The sequence below is a fragment of the Cynocephalus volans genome, chromosome 14, assembly GCF_027409185.1.
Source record: "Cynocephalus volans isolate mCynVol1 chromosome 14, mCynVol1.pri, whole genome shotgun sequence".
NCBI classification, from domain to species: Eukaryota; Metazoa; Chordata; class Mammalia; order Dermoptera; family Cynocephalidae; genus Cynocephalus; species Cynocephalus volans.
This window is the reverse complement of record NC_084473.1, coordinates 44,122,311-44,147,163: the sequence shown is the minus strand read 5'-3', so window position 1 is coordinate 44,147,163 and position 24,853 is coordinate 44,122,311. Positions and strand designations below refer to the sequence as shown.

At 47.8% G+C, this 24,853-nt stretch overlaps 1 protein-coding gene across 5 annotated transcripts in view; it reads left to right on the top strand.

Moving 5' to 3' along the window:
- Positions 1 to 24,853, top strand: part of MCFD2 (multiple coagulation factor deficiency 2, ER cargo receptor complex subunit) — a 56,514-nt gene that overhangs the window by 19,557 nt on the left and 12,104 nt on the right. For 2 of the 5 annotated variants that reach the window (XR_010021636.1, XR_010021635.1), the window contains exons 1-4: positions 9,839 to 9,984; positions 19,385 to 19,508; positions 20,977 to 21,080; positions 24,706 to 24,768. The gene's annotated coding sequence lies outside the window, so the exon portion shown is untranslated. Of the gene's footprint in view, positions 1 to 9,838; positions 9,985 to 19,384; positions 19,509 to 20,976; positions 21,081 to 21,164; positions 24,769 to 24,853 lie in introns of those variants that run through there. The other 3 variants (XR_010021637.1, XR_010021638.1, XR_010021639.1) reach the window with 3 other exon arrangements.

The following is a 24,853-nucleotide window of genomic DNA, read 5'->3' as shown; positions in this document are numbered from 1 at the left end:
GTAGGTCTGGAGGTGGAGCCCCAGTGATCCAACCAGCTCTGCTCCCTTCCTGATGCCAAGGGATTCCTTACTTGCAGGGGAGCATCACAGCGGTGGGCTTGGGAAATGATCTTTACCCGAAACTGGGAAACCTGAGTTTGCATCCAGATGCCACTCCTTTAGTGTGTTGAAGCTGGTTCACTCCGGTTAGCATGAAATCAGCCACAATGGGAGTATTTACACCACAGAAACTGGCAAACCCTACAAGTCAAGCCTTTTTTTTCCCCTTTCTTCAGAGTCAGTTTACCAGCATGTGACTGTGACTCCTACTTAGCTGGGTGACCTTGAGGATATCACTGAAAATCACTCTGAACTTCTGTCTTTCAATCCGAAAGGGGATAATTGTATTTCTCATCTCATAGACTTGTGGAATAAATGAATCTCAAGTATGAGAAAGCATCTCGTCAGTGCTAGACTTTATCAATTTGCAGTTTATTCTTTTGCTCCAGAAGTTTCCTATCATGTTATCTCCTTGGGAACTTGCCAGGGAGAGAATGAAATGAACTGAAATGAAATGCTGCAGGATGCAATTCAAATCTCAATGTGGATGATCAGCATTTAATAGCAGGGATAATAGTAACTAACTTTACCTAAACTTCTACACTTTAACAAGCTGTACTTAATGTGGCGTAATCTTGCGTTGCCGACACTGCAATCCCCATTTTTCAGATGAGGAAGCCACGACTCAGAAGTTAAGTGACTTGCTCAGAGTCATGTGGCTTTCAAGTGAGGCAGGAACAAAATCTTTGGCTGTACTTTTTTTCTCCCCATCCCAGCTCATGACAGCAGAGCCTGTGTGCAGAGCCCTGAGTGGGTGGGTGGTGTTCAAGCAAACCAAACCCCCCAAACTGACAGGGTTCCTAACAAAAGGTTAAAGTTTAGTTGGAAAACTTAAAACACACACAAGGGAATCACTTGAGAATGATGATCAAGCAGTCTCGGAGGGCGCCATCGACAGATGGATTAGTGGATTCACTTACACAGACACATCAAGGGCAGTGCAGGAGAATTTTAGACGAGATCGGGCGCGTTCAGGGTGGTATGGCCGTAGACAGCAGGAGAATTTTAAAACCTTGAAACTAACAAGATGGGAGAGATGTTTCCTTTGACTGCATTATGGTTCTTCTCTCACCGCCCCATGCTAAGGAGAAGCGGCAGCACTCAGGGCTGAAGTGACGTTTCTTCCTCCTTCCCTTGGCTGCACTTGGGCTCTCAGTTTTCTCCAAGACAAACACTAAATTCTTGAGAGCTGAGACTGTCCACCCTGGGTGTGAATGCAAACCGTCACTGAGTCTTTGGTTTCTCAAAGTCTGAACTTTACTGCCCAAGCTGCTTATTGACTTATGAGCCGATTAAAAGGAAGGAAAAAAATCTCTCCCAACTAAAAACACGCACCAGACCTTTCCAAGGTTTAAATGAAGTTGAAATTCAGCAGCAGTTTGGCTGCAGTTGAGGAAAGGGAGTCTGAGCCAAATTTAGCCTTCGCATTAAGAAGGTGTTAAAGGGTCCAGCCTTGTAGCTCCAGGGTGTACAATACCTTCCATTAAAAAAGGGAGAAAGTTAGCTTCCAAAGTTGATTCTCTCAAGCAGCTATTCCCTTCCCTCCCCCGAATGTGTGTGGCACTGAGGGGTATGCCACCACCGTCTGTAACTCCCGCCACTTCCTAATTTTCACACCCCCTTCACACACCCATAGGGTAGGAGCCTGTTAGAGACTTTCAGCCTAAGGGATTCCATAACTAAGATATTTATGATTCGTCCACATTTTGAAATACAAATATCATTTTATTCAAAAATATTTGTTAATGTGGGAAAATGTTCACAATATATTGCAATACATACAGATGCTCCTTGACTTACGATAGGGTTATGTCCCGATAAACCCAACATAAATAAAAAATAGCATGTTGAAAATGCATTTAATACACCTAACCTGCAGAACAGCATAGCTTACCCTAGCCTAACTTAAACATGCTCATTAAACACTTACATTAGCTTACAGTTGAACAAAGTCATCTAACGCAAAGCCTATCTTATAATAAAGTGTTGAACATCTCGTGTAATATTGAATACTGTTCTGAAAGTGAAAAACAGAATGGTTGTACGGGTACTCAAAGTACAGTTTTTGCTGAATGAATATCCTTTTGCATCATCAAGTCCAACCACTCTAAGTCAGAGATTTCTCTAGTGCTGATACCAGGAAGTCATGTACTAAAACGTGAACCATGGTAATCTCTGGGCTTTGAGATTACTGGTGACCTGTGTGTATGTGTTGTTTTTATTTTTATTTTTTTAACTTTTGCATCACATATCATCATAATTATTAGTTTCTGTCTACGGCCATACCACCCTGAAAAAAATGATTAGTTTTTCTCTGACACTAGGGTGGACTGTAAGCTTTCCGAGTTTAGGGCTGTGTCTAATGTATTTCTTGATGTATCCATAGTGCCAAGAACCACTGTGGGTACACAGAAGGCACTCAGTGTTTGCTGACTGACTGAAAGCTTTTCTGGATTTTATAAAGTGTTATACAATGAGCATAGATAGTTTTGAAGGGTGGGGAGAACAATAAATGTAAATATTCATTAAAAAAATAAGATGTATACTGATGAAAATTTATATCCTTAAATGCTTTTGTTAGAAAATAACATGAACAACAAAACCCCACAGAAGTTTGAATGTTGTGGACGTAACCAAATGTTAAACAGGGCTGATCCTGTCATGTCAGTTTCAGGAGGTGACATCAAGTCCAGGGACCTGTAGCCTGGTGTCTCCAGCCATGGGGAGTCTCTAAAGAACACTCAGAATCTTCCCAAGAGTCACTATGAACATGGGCACACCTGAGAACCCAAAGGGTATGCAGTTTATGGGCCAACTCAGGCTAGACCTGGCTGGGACAAGCAAGGGGTGACATTTAAATTGGGTGAAAGTTTGGGGCTTTGCTATGCAATTGAACTAGCCTTTTTATTATAGAAAACAGTATTGTTTATTAATCCCCAAGAGCAACTGGAAAGCCAAGGAATCTGCCTGCAATTTCATCAGTAGAACATGAGTTGCCGGAGCCTCTGTCTGTACCCTCCTGAGTCAGCTCATCAAAAGAACGTATTTGCCTTGTTAAGTGATAAGAGAAGCTGTGTCCTTGAGGGCACAGGCTGAGCCTGGTGCACTCCTGTGTCCCTGGTTCCAATAAGCAGCACACTGCCCAGCACTGCCCTGGGGCTCACCGCACACCTGAGGTGGTCAACACATGTTTGTGAATGGAATGAGTGGGGGTCCTTGGGTAGGTGGGTCTGCTGGACTCAGACATATGGTGAACGGCAGAGGAGCAAGAGAGCAGGACCAGGAGGATGTGTGCACCTGTGAAGCCCCGCAAATAGATCCGACTTCCATAAAGTAGGATAGTGATGGGGCCCAGCAAGGGAACAAGTGAATGAGAAATGAATGCATGTGTGAGGGGCAAGGTCAGAAGCTGGTCTGCTGGGCCAGCAGGTAGTGCCACAAGTTAGCAAAGCTGAGGGTTGTGCACAGAAAACAAGTGAGATCCCCTAGATGGCTTCTGAGTGCCCTCCGGGTCTCTGGGCTTGGACCAGGAACAGCTGCTGCTCTTCAGGGAACCACACCCTGCACTCTGGCCTCCCCCCTGGTCTCTGTTGCCCACGGGGGTGGGGATCAGCTATCTGGCTTCAGGTAAATGAGCCACATTGTCAGCTTCTCTTGGGCAGAAACTATGTCCTCTTTCTGGTCCCCTCACCGGTTTGCACTTGTGAAAAGCTTGCTGTTTGATTGATCAGCAAGGCAGGCTAAGGTCTATTTAGCATGTGACCTTGGCTGTGCATTAAAATCACCTGGGCAACTTTTAATGTTCCCAGGACTCAGGCTCCACCCCAGACCAATTACATCAGAACCTCTGGGGTGGGACTCTCTGCTGCCCTTCTCACCCCCCAGAGTTGCTTCCAATGAGCAGCTAAGATTGAGAGCCCAGGATCTACCTGAACCCCGGCCCTTCCTGCTGCTGGCCCTGGCCTAATCTTGCTCTGGCTGATGCCTGAGCACTCCCTCCAAATGCTTTCCTGGGGCTTAATGGGCAGGTGTGGGGTGGGGTGACCCCAGGCTGTCCAGGGGAGGTTGCCTCTGGCTATGGAAGATGTAACCATGATCACCAGCTGGCGTGTGCTGATTTCTCACAAGTGCAATTTATGAGGCAAAAATTTCTCTCTTCATAAAGATGTCCCACGCTCCTGTCATGAAGGGTGATTGAGGCTTTTAGCTTCTGTGTCACAGTCATTATCCATTTCCTCATGGTGCTTAGTGGCTATTGCCCATGGGGATTTAAGTCATGTTCTTGGTCAGTGAGTAACAGAGGATAGGAAGGAAATGGACATCCAGACCAGGTGACTCAGCCGGCCAGATTCCCTGGAGAGCATCTCCTCCCAGACCAAGCCTCAGCTTACCCACCCTATGCCCGAGGGGTGGAATGGAAGGATTTGGAACAGGCTTCTGCATCCTTATCTGTAAAAGAGGTGACTATATTTACTTCTTGGGGTTAATTCGAGGGTTGAACGAGGTAATGAATGCGAAAATCTGGTGCATAGTCGAGCCACCTTCCTGCTGCTTTCCGTGTCCACTGTCTCCCCTTTCCCCACAGGGGCCCAAACAGGTGCACACACACAATTTTATCTACAGCAGGAGCTGAGTAAATACTTGGGAACTGAATTCCAAGCAGCTGTGAGTTAGGGGTAACTAACTCACAGTGATGATAACTGTTGCGGGATTTCAGTCCTTTCCCTCTACCTGCCAAGAAACCCCGTCCACTCCATCCACACCCGCAGTCCAGACCAAGGGCGCCTCCTCCTCCTGCTTGAGAGGGGCAGCCCCAGAGTGGCAGGCTGCCTTCTCACCTCATCTGTAACCTGTGTGGTAGTTAGACCCAGGAATAAAATAGTTATTCTTCTTACTGACAGATAAGGAAATGTGGATCAGAGAAGGTCACAGAAGGTCCAGGTCACAGAGCTAGTTCCTCTTTTCCAACCATTTTCCCATGCTCAGGGCCCAGTGGATGACCCTGGGTCCTCTGGCCCTCTGCACTGGAGGATGAGGGTGACCCCTGGAGGGTTTTCACAGGAGTGAAGCCTTGGAGGGAGACAACTAGCATTGTTGTCTCCCTCCCCTCAGGGTACAGAGTTCAAAACCTGAGTGCTGGAGATGGGGGAGCAGGGTGCCCAGGAAGAGAGAGGACCCAGTGTTGATCCAGGCCCTACTCATCAGGACACCTACTCATCAGGAAAAATGGCCAATTGCTGAAAAATGAGCTGGTTTTGTCCTCTGGAAAGAGCCCTGGGGTGGACCCAGAGACATCTGCATTGTGATTTCAGGCTGCTCCTATGAAGCTAGAGCCTCAGGACGCTGAAGTGGACATGTCAGGGAAAGAGCGTGAGACGGGCACCGGTGGGAGGGGCTCCTAAGCCTGGCTCCAACAGTTACCAGCTGAGTAATCTTGGGCGGAGGTACCTAATGCTCTGTGCCTCCAGGTTCCCATCGGTAGAGTGTAGATAATAGTATCTGTCTCAATGGGCTGTTATGAGGATTGCGTTAAGACATACGGAGCACTTGTCAAGTTCCTGATCCAGAGCAAACCTATGTAAATGTCTGCAATCATTCTAACGCGTGTAAATGTGTTGGCACTTGGAAGGTACTCGGTGCTCATTGAATTGAAATTCACTGTCCTTTTCCAGGGAGTGGGAGACAGCAGAGCCCTCTGTTTCCGGTTGCTCCATCCCACAGTCCCACATTCCATGCCCACAACCCACCTCTGCCTGGTCAAGGTGGGCAGCAGCCGTCGGGCAGCCCAAGCCAGGCTTCGGTTTAATTTAATCAGGCACAGAGGACATTCTGTGTGCTTTTTGTTTGTTTCGTGTTGTTTGGCCAATCTGATAAGGGTGAAATATTGTATTATTTTCCCCTGGATACCAGTTCTGTCCCCTCCCCCCACCTTATTTACTTGGCTTCCCTTCTAATGTCAACCCAGAGGCATATGTAATTTTGACTAGCGTGTGACCTGAGCTTTGCAGTTTACAAAGCACCTCACACATGAGAGCTAACCCAGTCCTCCCAGCCTGGAGATGGAGGTTTGCTTATTGCCCCCACTTCAGAGATGTGGAAAGTGAGGCTAAGACATGAAAATGACTCATCTGAGATGCAGATGAACTTGAATTCAGTCAAATATCCAAGCCTGTAGTGTTCTTTCCACCAAAATACCTTTCCAGTGATTTTTAACATAGCTCTACAAACATATACATTTTAAATCCTTTCTTACTTAATGTTATTTCAGAAGTGTGGTTCCCTTTTTCTACACTGTCACGCTGGTTATCATTTGAATGGCTGTGTAATTCAACATTTTACTCTGATTTACTCAGCAGCCTCAGGTCATGGCTCATTTAGGCCACTCTGATTTTGCTGTATTAGGAGCAATGCTACTGCAACCTTTGGGGCCAGAGCAATTTTCTTTCTCTGAATTATTTCCATGGGATAAATTCACATGAATATGATTAAGGACTCCACGAGTATGAACTTATGACTCTTGATTCACCTTGGTATTATAGACCTCCAAAGAAACCAGGACTATTTATTCATTATGCGCCAATGTATGCATCCATTGCTTTGCTTAGCCATCTGTCTATTCACGTGCCCATCTACCCATTCACCCACCCATCCACCCATCCACCCATCCCACCCATCCATCTATCCATCCATTCAATATATACTGCATTTCCTCTAAGGCTTAACATTGCAGAAGTTCCCGAGTGTGGGCTCTGGTGTATGTGTGTGTATGTGCTATGGTGGGTGAGTGCCCTGCGCTCCATTCTATTCCCCAGTGTCTATTCTTTTGCTGAGGGACTTTTCTTAGACCAGCCCCTGCTTCTGACCTATCTCCCCCTGAGCAATGTGTTCCCAGGCTCTGCCCCACCTCACTGCCCTCGGCTGACTCCCTCATTGATGCTGGCAGTCCTGGCTCCCTCGGCTTCCTTTTGCTTATTTTGGAAGGCCTGGCCATTTAGCTGCAGCCATTGGAGGCAGTTGGTTCCAGCTGTTTCCCCAATGTCTGGCTGGTGGAGGGTCTGTGCTGGAGACAGCCAGCCTGCCTCCAGGGAGGTCAGGTCCCCAGGGGAGAAAGACCAGCAGTAGCTCTGGGATGTCCTCAAAGAGCAGTGGCCTATTGTGGGAGAATTGACTGGGGTCAGCCTCTCCTTGTGGCCTTGGAAGGTCACAGGATGTTTCTGAAGTGGTAGTCTCCCTCCTGCTTGCACCTTATAGCCTGCAAACCCCAGGTTGTCATGTGGGGTGGGGGTCAGGAAACTCTCCAGGGTCTCTTTTCTAAGAGAATCTTGGCAATGAGTTTTATAAAACTGAAAAACTCCTCTATTCCTTTATTAAATAAGTAAAATATTGCTGTGACAGAAAATGTAGATAAGCAATAAAAAAACCCATCATCTCCGATTTCACCATCTAGCAGTGCCCATGCTAACATAGGGTATCCACCCTTCGAAGGAGCCTAGTGTGTCTAAAGCTCATGGACTTGGCTGGGTCAAGGAGGTGCTGCAGCTGGAAGATGTGGGTTAAGGCCAGAGTGTTCTGTGTCATATGGGGAGACAGAAGCCATATGGAGAGAGGTCATGGGCCTTGTCCTCATACCTGGGGTCAGAGCCTGACCCTGGCCACTCCCTAGCTGTGTGACCTTGGGCCAGTCACACAACTTCTCTGAGCATTCACTTGCTCATCTGTAAAATGGGAACAATAATGTCTACCTCTCAGGATTAAGTGACAGTGAGCACATCTCACGCCTGGCACATGGTAGATGCTGTTTGATAGGTGTCAGCCCTTCCCTAGGGAGTTTGGATTTTCTCCTGTGAAGCCATATTTTAAGCAGTATAGGGAAACATTTTTTTTTATGACTGATGAATTGACTGATGAAATGAAACCATTTGCAGGATCACAGAACCCAGCATTGGTGAAGGTATAAGGGAATGTACGCTCTCTGAGGCTGCTGGAGAGGGGGAGTTTCGTTGCTATAATCTTTTCTTGGAGAGCAGTTAGGTACTATCCATCAGAAAGCCTAAAACTTAAAAAAAAATAAAAGGAACCCACAATGCCTACCCTTTAGTCCAGCAATGCTACTGTAAGTAACTTATCTGATGGAGATTATCAGTCAATATGCATGTACAACAGCGTTCATTCGCAATGTTGTTTTCAATGTAGAAATGACAAGTAACCTAAATGTCCAACAACGGGGCACATGCATCTAACTCTGACACATCCTTACCATGGAAACACAACCAGTAATAAATGTAAATGTATCAGTAACCAGTATGTGTCAATCATGTAAATCTAGGTTTATTAACATGAAAAAAGGTTAAAATATTGTTGAATGAAAATAGGTTACAAAAGAGAGAATGTATAGTGTGATTTCATATTTGTAGAAACTTACACTGTATGTACCTACATTTGTGTAGAAAACGTTTTGGAAGGTTTCCAAGCCCCTCATCCCTGGTTTAAGAGACACCCTCGATGCCTCCACTAACTTCCCTGAAGCCAGCTGCAGGGGACTTTGGTCACTGGTAGTCAAACACATCACAACCAATTCAGAAACAAGTCCCTCTGTGCCCAGTGTTCACGTTCCTGAGAATGCCTCCCCAGCCACCACAGCATTGGATCAGAAAACAGATGCCTTCCTGCCTCAGTTTCCCCAGGATAGGGTCAGAGAGGCATATGAAGAAGACCAACTGTTCTCTACCCCATAAGCTTCCATAGAATCAGGAGAGACCAAGAGTAAACCTAGCCCTTTCCCTCTAACTGTACGGGGAACAGAAAGGGACGAGGCTAACACTGGCCGTAGGACACAGCTGTTCGGACTCATCAGCCGAAAAGTATTTACGAGCACCGTGATGCACAACGCATTGTGCTAAGAGTGGAAAGGTCAAAGGGCCACAGTTCTTGTCCTTAAGGAGCTCAGTCTAGGGAAACCAACAAAAACAACTTCAACGTGGCTGGCAAGAGGAGGGGGCAGTGACCCACAGGGAAGAGGTGCCCTGCGTGGGGGGGGCAGGGAAGGGCCTCCCCAAGGAGGTGACCCTGGGCTGGTTCTGAAAGAACGAGGACAGGTGGGGGGGATGGGACACCATAGGCAGAGTGTCAGCATGGGCATCTGCTTCATTCTTCTCTCTCACTGCAGCTGCCTCTGCTTTCCAGCCCACTGAGTAGGCTGTGGACAGAAGGACAGTGGGACCAAGGCTGGCATCTTAGTCCATGTCTTATGCCCACCCCTGCCCTTGCCAACTGTGTTCAAGTGAGGGGGCAGGGCACACTGTATGGACAAGGTCCAGAAGTCTCTGTGGCTGTAACCAAGTGAATGGGTGGGTGGAGGGTGTTTCCCCCCTTTTCCCTAAAGGGATGGGGTGGGGTGGGGTGCTGAGTGGGCAGGTCCTAAATCCCCACTGCAACCACTAAGGTAGGGTTCCCACCTAAGGCTGATGTGCAAACAATGCATGGCCTGCTATCTTTGAGACACAAGCTTGTAATTGAAGGACAGTAATTTCTCCCCCAAATGTGTTAGGAAATAGTAGCCTGCCAGGTACATGCTGCCCCGTGTGCCCTGGGGGGGGGGTGGCAAGCACATGCATGTGCGCACACACACGTATATACATGCACGTGCACACACACGTGCACCAGCTCACATGCCCAGAGCAAGATGAGATAGTCAACTCCTCCTGCAGTCTGACTCCTTCTGCTCAGGATCATCAGCACAAACAATGCAGGGGTGACTCACTGCCTGTGACTCACAGGCCTGTGGGTCCTAAGGTCCTGTCAGCAAAGGGCAAACGTCTCATTGTTGTCCCTTTACATCCTCTGAGATGGAGGGTCTCCCCAGCCTGGCCTCCTACTCCAACCCAGGTGAGCCTGGAGGGAGAGCAGCTCATTAATTTAGGAGGGGAGGGGAGAGGAGGGTCCTTGAGGAACTTACCAGATCTGTGAAGTGGGGGTAGTTTGGGTGTGATAATTTTATGAAAGGATTTACTGAAGATATATTTCAACACAGCACTCTGCGCTGAGCATACAGAACAGGGGATGACTTCCCAAAACCCGAACCCTGGCATCTTTTCCGGAATCTGTGGATTGTGCAAAGTGAGGTTGGAATGTTGGGGATGAGGAATATCCTGGGGAGAGCAGATATTTCCAGTTAAAACCTTATAAAAAGTCCTGGACTGTTGGGACCACTTTGCACCACAACCTTGGGCACAGTGGTATTGCTGGTCCCACAACATCACCTTCATCCCCTCCGGGTCTCCTTCACCTTCCTCCTCACCTGGCCCTGGGTTCAGGGCTGGAGACTGCAGGGAGAAGCTGCTCTGGTCCTTGCTGGCAGCTGGATTCTCTTTAGCTGTGTCTGAGAAAACTGCTCCAGAGGCTTGATCTCCTTCCTCTGCCACAAATGTTTACAGGCATTCACTGCAATACTTGAGGTGTTCTAAGGTATCAGGGGAGGGAGGCAAGAGGTGGCCATGCAGCCAGGGAGCCAAGATTCACATGTGGCTGTACCTAGGGACCATAGGCTTTAAATTCTTATCCCAGGCTGCTGGTGCGAGGAAGACTGCCATTCAGAGGCCAGGTTTCAGTGTAGAGAAGGTGTCAATGCATTTTAGGGCAGGCTTCCACAGTTCTGGGCAGTCCATGTACCCAAGTTGAGGTCAGCAGCCACCCATGATTCTGGGAGGGGATGTGGCTGGGTGTTCTGATCCACTTGGGCCTGGGCTCTAGCCAAGTGGGCACATGGAGCTTGTCACTCTCTCCCATGGCCATAGAGACAGGATCTTGACGGGGCTTGATGGGGTGGTGGGCAGCACCACTGGGGTTAAATTTGCATACTGAGCTTGTGGCCTTCTGGGAGAGTGAAGATCTGCTCTTGAGCCCTTCTCTCTGAGGTTTTAAGTTACTGAAACAAAGCAGGATGTACCAGGTGGTCCTTGACCTGAGACCCAAAGGCATGGAATGGCTGTGATATCTCTGAAAAAAAAAAACATAAGGAGATAAAAGCAGTGGGCTTGCTCAGTTGTGCAAGTGGCGGGATTCTTTTCTAGGCTGGTGTAGAGGGAGTTTAGACCTATCCTGGTATGAAGCCCATGGCCTAGGGTGACTCTGAGAGGTGTCCCCTATGTACCTTTGAGATCCACTGCTCTGCCAGTGGCTTTGGTGAGCATGGTCCCCAGCAGATGGGCCTGTCCTGGTTCACTAGTAGTGGAAGTGGAAGTTCATCTATTTATTCAACAAGGGTGGGAAAAGGAAGACAGACTCAAATGAGCAGCTTAAGCAACCTTGTAGGTCGTAGAGAATGCTCAGGAGTGGGAAGTCTGGGTGAAAGACTGCGCTTCCTGCCAATCTTAGCAGGAAAGGGTCAAAAGTTCTCATAATTTGAATGAAAATTATAAGAAAACATGAATTCTGTCTGTATCTCAAGCTGCTCAAGGGACATCCTGGTTGGTCATACAATGAATCCTTAGGATAGGCTAGGTTATGCTACGGTAACAAACACTTCTAAAAACCTTAGTGATTTAAAACAACAAAGGTTAATTTTTTGCTCACAATTACATGTCCGTAACAGATCTGCAGGGGCTCAGCCTGCCCTAGTCAGTCAGGGAGCCAGGCAGCCATTATTTGGATCTTGAACAGTTGTCATGGAAAAGCGTATTCTGACATTAAAGTCATCTACCCGGAAGCAACACTTATCAGTTCCACTCACATGGCAAGTCAGATGGCCCCACCTAACTTCAAGTGGGTGGGAAGTTGTCCCTTCTAAATGTCCAGAAGGAAAGAGGGCCAGAGTGTTTGAGACCAGCCCCAACAACTTCCCCACTCAACCACAGGACATGGTGTGTGGCAGGTTTCTGGTACCGACTCTACTTGCCACAGGAAGTCTGAGAAGGGAGACAGCACTATGGCTGGATTCAGGGAAGTCTTCCTGGAGGAGGCGAGGTCCAAGATTAGCCATGAAGAGCAGCTCAGCTTCAGACATATTAGTCTGGAGGGAGCAGCCTGAGACAGCAGATTTGGAAGGAGTCCAGGTTTGATGGCCATAGTGGTTCTGTACTCAAGTGTCTTCCTCCTGACCCTGGTCTCTTCTGAACCCCAGGACTCCTGGTGGGGAGCGAAGAGGCAAGGGACTGGGCTGGGATCAAGCAGAGATGAAAATTCTGGTGGTTGCCTCAAGTGTCAACCAGATCAGGAAAGGAGACATGGCGAAGACCCCTCAAACTTGTCCTCAGCTGTAGGCCCAGTGCCTTCCCAGCCCCACGCTCTTCTCCAGCATGGGAGTAGCCAGCTCAGGGGGGTGGGTCTGGCCAGACTGTGACTGTGCTGTCTGTCCCTCACCCTCTCCTCCACGAGATGGGTCCCAGGGCACCACTGTCAGGCCATCACCACAACCAAACAAAAGAATTTACCTGAGAGAAAGAGACAGAGGGGAAAGTGAGTCCTAGGCTGCTCCCCTGGTCAGTCAGCCAGAAGCACCCACGAAGGGTCTCCTGTGTCCTTCTCTGGGCTGAGTGCCAGGGGGGATCTGGAGAGAAGGGAAGGCAGGGCCTTGCTTGGGATGTCCCAGTGTGGAGGAGATGCCATCCTTACCTTTGAGACAGCCTTAGGCCATGCCCTCCGGGTGTCCTTGGTCTGAAAGGGAAGCTGGAAGCCTTTCGTGTTTCCCATTCTTCATAGCAATGAATTGACTTTGGCAACAGGAACCAAGGTGGTCAGCGGGGTCTGGAAGCAGGAGTCAGGAGGTCTCACTCCTCCTGACTGGGGCCTCTCACAAGGGAGCCTTAGACTTGGCCCTGTCTAACTGCCAGGTGGTTTGCAAGGAATAAGAAAAAGTGCTAAATAACAAAAACAACATTAATGATAGGTAGTTCAAAAACCAGGGCTTCCAGATAGGTTGGCCTGATGTCAAGGTTTCAAGGGTGTCCTAAAGACTGGACTTCTCCCTTCCCCTAGAGGGGTCACCCAGGGCTGGCACCCCAGCAATGGATAGTTTCCTGCAGGGCCAGCTTCTGCAGAGAAGCAGGAGCCACCGAACAGAGGTGGGGAATAAAAGAGAGTAGTGGGGCTGCTATCTGGGGTGTGAGGTGGGGCAGGATGGGGATGGAGAGGAAGCCCAGGAACTGGGGCAGTGAGCTCTGTGATCTCTGTGGGCCAGACACAAGGGCTGGGCTTTTCTACCCTCCCTAGAACTATACCTTTAGGAGCAAAGACCTATTTAAATATCTTAGAGTGGTGCATGTATCAGGAGAAGGCATGTAACAGCTTCTGCTGGCAAAACTGTCCCCTATCTTCTCTCCTCCAATCAGCATGGGACACATCTTGGGCAAGGGAGTGGAGGATGCTGGCCTGGGATTTGGCCAGGAAAGGGGTGGTCTTTATCCCTGCACAGACCCCCAGGTGGGACAAAGATCAGGACTCTAATGCTCAGGTTTCAAAAGTGAGCACACAGGCACGTGATAATAGCAGCTCATTCTTAGACAGTGCTTGGCACTGCTCTAAGCACCTTACAGCTGGAATCCTCCCCACAACCCTGCTATTACCACCCCCATTCTACAGAGGGGGATATGGGCACAGAGAGCTGCAGCAACTTGCCCGAGGTCACAGGGCAGGAAGGGGAGCAGCAGGATTCCAACCCAGACATCCCAGCTCGCAAGTCTGCGCTCTAACCCGGACTCAAACTGATCCAATGGAAAATTTCTGTTAGAGCCAACAAGTCCTTAACTCACAGAAGATGCTGCCAAACCAGGGCCTCTTGGCTCAGGAGGGGGCGGAAGGCCAGTGGCAGAGGGGTCATGAGGGTCCCCAGCGCGAGAACAGCAGAGCAGGGCTTCTGGTGCCAAGGGATGGACAGAACATGGGCTGCTCAGGGTGGAGTGGGGGTGAGGAATGAGTGGGAGGGAGGAAGGAGGGAGGGCTCTGGAACAGTGGAAGGGGCGAGTTGGGAGTGGGGGTGGGGGTTGAAACGACAGCAAATGCAGGCCCCGTTTAGTTTGGTCTATAAACAAATAAAAGTGGAGCTACAGCAGGGCAGAAACAATGTCCTGGAGTCAGAACAAGTTGCCAAAACACCCAGAGTGAGGCTGGAGAAGGGTGGGCTTGGGGCTGCTCCTGACAGACATCTAATTGGGCCCCCATGGTCCACAGCGTCAGACACCTCTGATCATGCTGTAAGTTCCAAAGAAGAAAAAAAGACCACTGAGCCCACTGGCTGTCAGGAGTGGGGGACAATGCAAGGGGGAGAGAAGGAGCCCTTCAGAGAATACTTGGGGGTCTGCTGCGACCCTGTCCAGGAGGCATACAATAAGCTTGACCTAGGAGGCCAGAGAAGTGGCCTCCAGGCCTGGTCCTACCCCTGCCTACAAGAGGCCTTGGTATGGTCACAGCCTCTCTAAGCCTCATCAGTGACATGGGCACACGAACTCTCACTGTCACTATTATCAGAATTTCTCTCATCACTAGGATACCCCTCCTGGCTTCCATCCTTCTGACTTCTGTGAGCAGGGCTATCCCTGACACCCCAGTCTAAAGTAGGGTTTCTCAACCTCAGCACTGTTGACATTTGGGGCTGGAGAATTCTTTGTTCTGGGGGCTGCCCTGTACATTTCAGGATGTTTAGCAGAGTCCCCAGCTTCTACCCATTAGAGGCTGGTAATACCCCTGTCATGATAGCCAAAATCATCTCAAGACTTTGCCAAAATTGCCCCCTGTTGGGAGCCATGGGTCTAAAGGCGCAGGTCAAGAGAGTCACAGGACTGGAGTTGCTGGACTGGCAGGTCTTTGGGTGGGTCCCTCATCTCACCCAGGTCCTCTATTTCCTGCCTCTTATAGTGGAAAACAGAATGCTGGGCCTCTGAGACAGAGGAAGGAGCATGGCTGTTTGGGACCCAGGAGCATTTGAAGTCAGGTTGGATTGGCTGGGGTCACTCCCCCAGCAGGAGAGCGCTAGGAGGGAGGGCACGTGGCGCTCCCATCGAAGCTCAGCTCTGTCCCTGGGCTCCGTATTCTACATATTCATTCCATTTCAGACCCTTCCAGCTCTGCCCTGTGCTGCGCTGTCTCACACCTCCATGCCTTTGCACATTCTATGCCCTTTGCCTAGAAGCATTGTTTTGTGTGTCTTGTCTGCCTGTTGAACTCTTATTATCCTTCAAAACCTGCCAAGGAACCATCTCCTCTGCAAAACCTCCCCTGACCTCCTTTCCTGACAGTGATTTGCTCCCTTCATTCTCCTGCTCTCTTGCCCTTCTCTCAGTGAGATTTTACTGTCTGTTTCCTCTACCAGACTAAGAATTCCCAGAGAAAAGTTCCTTGAGCTCAGTGATGTCCAGCACAGAGCCAGGCATGTGATTCGTCCAGTTAATGTTTGTCGAGATGAATGTAATTCAGAGGCAGACGGAGATTTAGTCCTGAGAGGGAGGCACAGGCCTCTGCTCAAGTAGGTTTGACTTGCTTTGGGAGAAATACTCTTTTCTCACCACAAGAGCTTGTAGGACACCCAGATATAAACCAGGTAAAGATACAACTAAAAAAGAAAACTACAAGCCAATATCTTTGATGAATATGATGCAAAAATCCTCAATAAAATAATAGCTAATAGAATACAGCAACACATTTGCAAAATTATACACCATGATCAAGTGGGATTCATCTCAGGGATGCAAGATTGGTTCAACATACTCAGATCAATAAATGTGATACACCATATAAATAAAATCAAACACAAGGACCATATGATCACCTCTGTAGATGCTGAAAAAGCATTTGATAAAATTCAACACTCGTTCATGATAAATACTTTCTACAAGTTAGGTGTAGATGGAAAGTATCTCAACATAATTAAAGCCATATATGATAAACCCACTGCCGATATCATCCTGATGAATCCTTAAGAACAGGAACTAGACAAGGATGCCCACTCTCACCACTTCTATTCAACATAGTGTTGGAAGTACTAGCCAGAGCAATCAGAGAAGAGAAGGGAATAAAGGGCATCCAGATTGGAAAAGATGTAGTCAAACTGTCCCTCTTTGCAGATGACATGATCCTATATATCGAACAGCCTAAAGCCTCTACAAAAAAACTCTTGGAGTTGATAAATGATTTCAGTAAAGTAGCAGGATACAAAATCAACACACAAAAATCAGTAGCATTTCTATTCTCCAATAGTGAACATGCAGAAAGAGAAATCAAGAAAGCTTGACCATTTACAATAGCCACCCCCAAAATAAAATACTTAGGAATTGAGTTAACCAAGGATGTGAAAAATCTATAATGAGAACTACAAACCATTGTGGAGAGAAATTAAAGAGGACACAGAAGATGAAAAGATATCCCATGCTCTTGGATTGGAAGAATCAACGTTGTGAAAATGTCCATACTACCCAAAGTGATCTACAAATTCAATGCAATCCCCATCAAAATTCCAATGACATATTTCTCAGAAATGGAAAAAACTATCCAGACATTTATATTGAATAACAAAAGACCATGCATAGCCAAAGCAATTCTGAGCAAAAATAATAATAATAATAATAAAGCTGGAGGTATAACACTATCAGACTTTAAACTATACTAAAAAGCTATAATAACCAAAACAGCATGGTACTGGCATAAAAACAGACACACTGATCAATGGAATAGAATAGAGAATCCAGAAACTAATCCACATACCTACAGCCATCTGATCTTTGACAAAGGCACCAAGCCTATACACTGGGGAAGAGACTACCTCTTCAACAAATGGTGCTGGGATAACTGGATATCCATATGCAGGAGAATGAAACTAGATCCATACCTCCCACCATATACCAAAATCAACTAAAAATGGATTAAAGAATTAAATGTACACCCTGAAACAATAAAACTACTCAAAGAAAACATAGGAGAAACACTTCAGGAAGTAGGACTGGGCACAGACTTCATGAATATGACCCCAAAAGCACGGGCAACTAAAGGAAAAATAAACAACTGGGATTATATCAAACTGAAAAGCTTCTGCACAGCAAAAGAAATAATTAACAGAGTTAAAAGACAACCAATAGAGTGGGAGAAAATATTTGCGAAATATACATCTGACAAAGGATTAATATCCAGAATATACAAGGAACTGAAACAACTTTACAACAAAAAAACAAGTAACCCAATTAAAAAATGGGCAAAAGAGCTAAATAGGAATTTCTCAAAGGAAGATATACGAATGGCCAAAAGACAGATGAAAAAATGCTCAACATCACTCAGCATTTGGGAAATGCAAATCAAAACCACACTGAGATACCATCTCACCCCAGTTAGGATGGCTAATATCCAAAAGACTGTGAATGTTAAGTGCTGGCAAGGTTGCGGGGAAAAAGGAACTCTCATACATTGTTGGTGGGACTGTAAAATGGTGCAGTCTCTATGGAAAATGGTATGGAGGTTCATCAAACAATTGCAGATAGATCTACCATATGACCCAGCTATCCCACTGCTGGGAATATACCCAGAGGAATGGAAATCATCAAGTCGAAGATATACCTGTTGTCCAATGTTCATTGCAGTACTCTTTACAATAGCTAAGAGTTGGAACCAGCCCAAATGTCCATCATCAGATGAGTGGATACGGAAAATGTGGTATATCTACACAATGGAATACTACTCTGCTATAAAAAAGAATGAAGTACTGCCATTTGCAACAACATGGATGGACCTAGAGAGAATTATATTAAGTGAAACGAGTCAGGCACAGTAAGAGAAATACCACATGTTCTCACTTATTTGTGGGAGCTAAAAATAAATAAATAAATACACAAACAACCGGGGGGGGGGGGGGGGGCGGGAAGAAGACATAACAATTACAATTCCTTGAAGTTGATACAACAAGCAAACAGAAAGGACATTGTTGGGAGGGAGAGGGGGAGAAAGGAGGGAGGGAGGTTTCAGTAATGGGCCACAATAATCAACCACATTGTATATTGACAAAATAAAGTAAAACTAAAAAAAAAAATAAATAAATAAATAAATAAAATCCAAAAGATTTTATAAAAAAAAAAAAAAAACCAATGTAGGAAAACAAACAAGCTGTTCATGGGGCACCGACTGGTTCCAGAAGTGTGATTCTAGAACCTTGAAGTTAAAAGGGGGTTCTGAGATCCAGCATCCTTGTTATAGGCAAGGAAACCGAGGCTGAAAGAAGTGACAGGTTCTGCCCTAGCACAGCCAGGTAATGAGTGGCTCACCTGGGATGAGAATGTAGGTCCTGCAATCCCAGTTTGGGGATTTTGCTGCCTTGCAAAGCAAGCTGACCCCGCCAAGGTGTGGCCCTGCCTCTGAGGAGCTGGGAGGTGCTGCTCGGTCTCTGCCCCTCACCCCATGTGCTCATCTGCTCTATGGGAACAGCAGCACCCACCTCCAAGGGAGTCAGGGTGGTGGTCTTGCAGCACGGTGCCAGCACACAGTAGGTCTTCACGAAGGCGAGTGCCCCCCATGCCCTGCTCGGCATGGGGAAGGTGCCAGCACTGAGAGCTGTGCAGTTCAGAATCAGGAAGTTTGTCACAGGCAAAGAGCCAGGATTTACAATAGGAACTGCTGTTTCCTGAGAACACCGTGTTCCTGGAGGCCAGCCCTCCCCTCCCCTGTCCCCTCAGAGCCCAGTCCTCACCCCTCAGCCAACCCCACACAGTCACCATCACTGCATGTTCAGTCTGTGCTCCCAAACTTGCATCCCCAGCCACAGCTCCCTCCTGAGGACCCATCCCACATTTCTACCAGCCAGCTGGACCTTGGCCTTGCCCATCACATCCTCACCCAAAGACCGAAGGTCTGAAACCAAGCTCTGGTCTTCTGCGGGAAACGTGGATGGTTTGTCAGGAGCTGTTTCTAGCCCCTTTCCACAGCTGCCTTAGGATCATTAGAGCTTGTGTTACAGGACATTGAAGCATCTGCTCTAAGTCTAGGCACTTTGTTAGATCCGCAGGGCACAGACACGGGCTCTCTTGCTCTGCTCTCCCCCTCTCCCAGATCTGTCCTCCAACCCCCAGCAGCTCCATCTTTCTTGGACTTGTCTCCCTTACTAAGATAAATGCTTTTGGTGTCTGTGGCCTCATGTCAGGAAAATGCATGAGCCTTTTAACTGCAAACTCCCAAGGGCCAAAGACACAATCTTTTTATCTCCAAAGGCTTGAGGACACAGCACGCCCTCTCCTTTCCTTCCCTCCCTCCCTCCCTCCCTCCTTCCTTCCTTCTTTCCTTTCTTCTTTCTCTCTCTCTCTTTCTTCTTTTCTTTTTTCAGTGTAACTGCCACCATACACTCAAGAAGTCATGGTGAGATTGAGATGGCCTTAAGATGGATTTTCCATCAGAGGACCCAGAAGTACTCAAACCTTTCCTAGCCTCTCAGCCCCTCACAAGAAAAGGTAAAGCAAAGTAATAGGATACACGTTGCTAGCTGGGAATTGACCCCAAACCTAGCAAGCAACACTGGGCCATGTTTCTCCTCAGCCTATCAGGCCTAGAGCCTCAGGCCAAAGAGCCTCTTCCTCCTAAGGCCACACTTGAGTCTCAGGGGAGTATATGCCACACCAGGAAGCAGCAGTTGCCCCATGTGTGGGCCTACATGACTCACGTGTCCTGCCTGGGAATAGACTCAGGTTCACCTTATCTGAATAGGAGTGAGCTTGGGGCCAGGGAAGAGGAAGGTGCAGGAGATGTCTGGGGCTATGTGGAAACAAGCAGCGAGAGGGACACCCACAGAGAAGCACCGTTCTAAGGGAGAGCCGTCCCTGGGCCTTGCCTCTCTGCGCTCAGCAAAGAGGATGAGGGCCCAGGAGCCAGCCCAGGCTCAGCACTGCTCTGGCATGGCCTGAGAGGGTCATGCCCCAGAGCACTGGGTTTTTAAACAGGCACAGTGCCCCATCTTCTAGCACAGTGGCCCAGTGGATGTCCTTGAGTCAGCCAAGGAGGACAGTGGGAAGGGAAAGAGAGAACCTTGTCCTTCTGAGGGCCACACTAGCACCTCCCTGCCCTGACATTCTTGGCTTTTTTGTTTTTTTTGAAACATGCTTTCATGCAATGAGCATGGAGGCCTTTCTTTTTCACCGGTTTCCTAGGATCACTGTGGAGAACCAGGCAGTAGACAATAGAAGTCACAGATGTGGCAGAGCATGAGGGTTCTGAAGTCCCTGCCTTCCTTTCTTAGAGGAGGCCCAGGATGCTTGGTGACTCTGGAATTGTGGCACCGTGCCCTAAATAGCAATGCCCCTTTCCCACATCTTAGAGTATCCTTAATTCTCCCAAATTTCTTTTAAAAAAATTACTCACATAAAATGACTTTGCAAGGCAGTTGGTGTAGTGAAAAATATGGGCTCTGGACTCAGATCTGGGTTGCAATTTACATTGTTCCACTGCCTGGTGGTGAGACCCAGGACAAGTTCCCAGGCCCTTGAACCTGGGTGTGCTCATCTGCAAGACCGGGGTGTTATCTTCCAGAGCGGCTGTGAGGAGACCTGAGATACCATGTGGAGACAACCTGCATAGTGCCCAGCAGGTGTGAGATGCTCAGCTATTCCACATTAGAAAAGAAACACAAAGAGTAGGAATAATAAAAACTAACATATAGAGACTAACACATGCTGTATGCCAGACACTAAGCTGAGGATTGAAATCTAGTCTTATTTAATACACAGAACAGCTCTGCGGGGTAGGTACTATCAGTTATGTTTGTGTTCCCCAAATATGTTGAAACCTAACCCCCAGTGTGATGGTATTAGGAGGTGGAGCCTTGGGGAGATAATTAGGTCATGTGGGTGGACCCCTCATGAATAGGAGTAGCGCCCTCGTAAGAAGAGGCCAGAGATCTAGCTCACTCTTTTTCCTCCATATAAGGATGAAAGGAGAAGTTGGTGGTCTGCAACCTGCAAGAGTGCCCCCACCAGACCCCGCCATGTTGGACCTGATCTTGGACTTCTCAGCCTCCAGAACTGTGAGAAGTAAGTGTTGTATAAGCCACCCAGTCTGTGGTATTCTGTCATAGCACCCCAAACTAAGATACTCTCATTATCCCCATTTTACAGAAGGAATTGGGACACAGAGAGGTAAGTAACTTGTTCAAGAAGCAGAGGCAAGATTTGAATCCAGAGACTCAGACTCCAGAGTGGTTATTTTAGGAAGGAGAAGCAAAAAAGGGAAGAAGTGAAGCTGGTGCACTAATCAAATGTGCCCCGGAGGTTTGTCTGTTCTTAGGACCGGATCCCCACTGAAATATGTGGTGAAGATCTCAGCTGGGAGGAAGCTCTGGGTGGGTATTCCACACCCCCACCCCATTGCAGACATTGCTCTTTGAGCCATCCCAGGTGGGTTTCGGGTGGAGGGAGTAGTTTCTCCTGCCTTTCAGGATCTCTGTTGAAAGAGATCATCAACCTCTCACCCAACTCATACATCCCAGGCAGTCCAGACCCAGCCAGTGTGGGAGGGGGGAGGGGCAGGGCCTGGCATCTCTCAGAATGTGGAAGGAAAGGTCCTCCATAGCACACAGGCTGGGGATTTGAGCGAGCAGCTGGATGACAGCACTGCTGACTTGCAGAAGACATCTGTTGGCACGCAGACGGTGTGAAGGAAAGCTTGTAATTGCAGCCATAAATCAAACGCGGACAGAGGAAAAACTGTCAAACTTTTTGGAATCATTTTGTACAGAAGAGGTAGAAAAATGCAGCTGTGATGTGATCGCTGGGCTGACTGGACGTTGGCAGAGAGAGGATTCATGGGGTCATGGTGGAGTGTGGGGGGGTCCCCTGCCTCAGAAAGCTATTGCTGTGCCCTTCACTTTCAGGATGACAGAATAGCCAGTTCCCCAGAGGAAGAGGCCCCTTCATCATGGGACTGTCCTGGGGACAACTGTGAACTAAGCTCAGTTTATCTTTAGCCTTGTTCTCTTTCTGAATTTGATTCTACCTCTGCCACTTATAGCTCTGTGCCCTTCAGCAAGCCACTTAAAGAAAATGACTGTCTGTCTTCAGTGCCTGCTACGTTAACTCTTGGGGTTGGCCTTCTCAGCTGGAGTTCACCTTCCTCAGTAACAGAGCCTGATTCTATTCAGGCAAACACCTTCAGCCAGCCCTGGCCTTCTGCCAGCTGGGGCCATCCCTAGTCCCCGAAGGTAGATTCCGATTGGTTCAAGCCAATCAGAGTGGCCCAATCTCTTACCTGTGATTGGCTTAGGCATGGCCATGGGACCCAATTCTGATCAGTGAGAAGAGGAAGTCTATAAGGGATGCCTCAGGGGAAGGTTTCTCATCTTAATCTCACAGGAGGAGATGGTTTCTTTAAACCTCTGGATGTTGTGTGCAGAACCACTTTAGGCACCCGGCTCCTAGCCTGAAGCTGACTACAGCACTGAGGACAGCAGAGCAGAGAGGGGGGAAGGAGTTGGGTCCTTGGTGTTGTCATCGAGCTGCTAAATTAACCTTGCCTGGAGCCAGCCTACCTTGTGATTTCTTGTTATATAAGATGATACATTTCTTATTGTTTAAGCCACTTTGAGTTGGGTTTTCTGTTAATGGCAGTTAAAAGTGTCCCTGCTGCTTCTATGCTTCACTGAAAAATGGGTAGGAAAAGTATGTTCCCTCTCATGTTAGAGAGCCCCATAGCTGGTTGCCTGGTCCCCATGTGTCATTCTCTTTTAGCTTTTCCTAGCAAGCCACACCCCAGGGTGCAAACACATCCCTTGGAAGGCGAGATGGGTGGGCTCAAGTAATGACCACTTTGCCCTTCCAACGCTCAGGCTGTTTTGCTGGATAGAGCTCATTATGGCAGGTTTGTTCCTCACTCAGGCAGACATAGAAGGATCTTAGGAAGTGCCTGTCCTATAACTGTCTCTCACTGCTTGTTTTACGGGTGCCTTGCCTCAGTGTGTGCTATCAATTGGAATTATGAGATATTTTACACTCAAAATTGTGTTGGACAATGTTGATGAATTATTAAGTATCCACTGTCTAGTTTGCCTTGGAATGTCTCATGCCACCTGAGTGTATATGAGGTGAGGACTGAAAACTCCACCACCTCCAGCTGGAGATCTCTGGATTTCTAGTAAAGGATAGTGAAGACACTTCCCCATCTGCGACTCTCCCAGCTCAGCTCTTTGCCTGGGGAAGGAGCTGATTAATGGGGGATGCTTTCTGATGTCAAGAAAAGGAATATTAAAGGCCTACACCTTTTCCTCTCTCCTCATGATATGAATTGAATTGTGTCCCCCAGATTTGATGTATTAGAAGCTTGATCCCCACTGTGACTGCTAAGAGGGTGAGAAATCCTATTATGGTAATTGGAAGGTGGGGCCTTGAAGAGGTGATTAGATTGTAGGACCATGCAGTAGTGAATGGATTAATAATGGTGGTCAGGGGCGTGGTTCTAGGAACTTCAAAAAGGGAGCACATGAGAGTCTCTCTCTCTTGTTCCTGCCATTCTTGCCATGTGACACCCTGCATTACTGAGTCATCTCACCAGATGTGTTCCCTGGACTGTGGATTTCCCAGCCTCCAAAACTGTAAGCAATAAATTTTGTTTTCTAATAAATTACTCAGATCCAGGTATTTTGTTATAAGCAACAGAAACGGACTAATACACCCCGCCTCCAAGCCAGACAGCTGGGCCATTGAGATACTGTTCCTTGTCTATTTCTGAGATTCTGGGTGGAGGAGGCAGCAGTGGTCAGGGAGGAGTCTGCTCCTGCGCAAGTGGACTCCCAGCTTGCATCCTGTATTTGACTAATGTGTCCTAAACAAGTAGGCTTTGGTTTAGGCTTCTGTTAAGATCCTGGAGGTCAAAGAGTTCAGGTCAAATAGCCCCCAGGGAGGACTCAAAAGATTGGAAATGGACTGTCTCTACTGTTACCCACACTTAATTCCTCCTAGGGAGCTCTGTAAGTCCCAGCTGAACCTGTGAGTAGATACTCTGGGAGGGCAGGACTGTAGGAACTCTGAGCCCAGCTGAGCCCCAGTGAGCCAGGGACAACCTCATCAGCACGAGGACAGAGGTAGACCTTGGCCAGGAGAAAGCATGGGGCTCTTTTGGACTTTATATGACCAGCCTGTGGTACTCACAAGGGCTTCTTCTTGCTCATGGAAATAGATCATGTTTTGCTGCAGGCAGTAAGCAACCTTCCCTGCTACCTTCAGCTAGGAGGAAACAGACCAGCAACTCAGAGAGCAGCCTCTGGAGTCTGCCTAAGTTCAAATCCTGGCTGTGCCATTACTTGTGTGACCATGGACTAGTTATGTGACCCCTCTGTGTCCCATTTCCTCATCTATACGATGCTTTTAGAGAGTGGCCAGGAATGTTAGAAGAGTTGATACAGGGAGTGCACTCAGATCAGGTGTGTGCCCAACAATTGTGAGCTATTATCATGAACTCAGGTCATCCAGAGCAGGTGGCTGGGTTCCCTCCCAGAGGCCTTCGCAGTCTAGTTGCTTTGAGTCTTACCTGCCCCCTCCCCATTTGTCAAACATGCCTACATGCCATGCCTTCTGACCCCCAGTCCTGATTCTCATTCTGCTCCCCTGCTGGCCTTGTGAAGTAGGTGGTCCTGTGTTAATGTTCTCATTTGATTGATTCCTGCAGGTTAAGGAGGTTCAGGAAGCAGCTGAGCATGTGTCATATAGCAGCTCTGTGTAAGGGGAACAGGTATGTTTCCAGAACACCCCCACCCCCAGCTCAGCCCTGCCTGAGGTCCCCGTGAGAACACATGTGTCAACCAGCACCTCCTAGT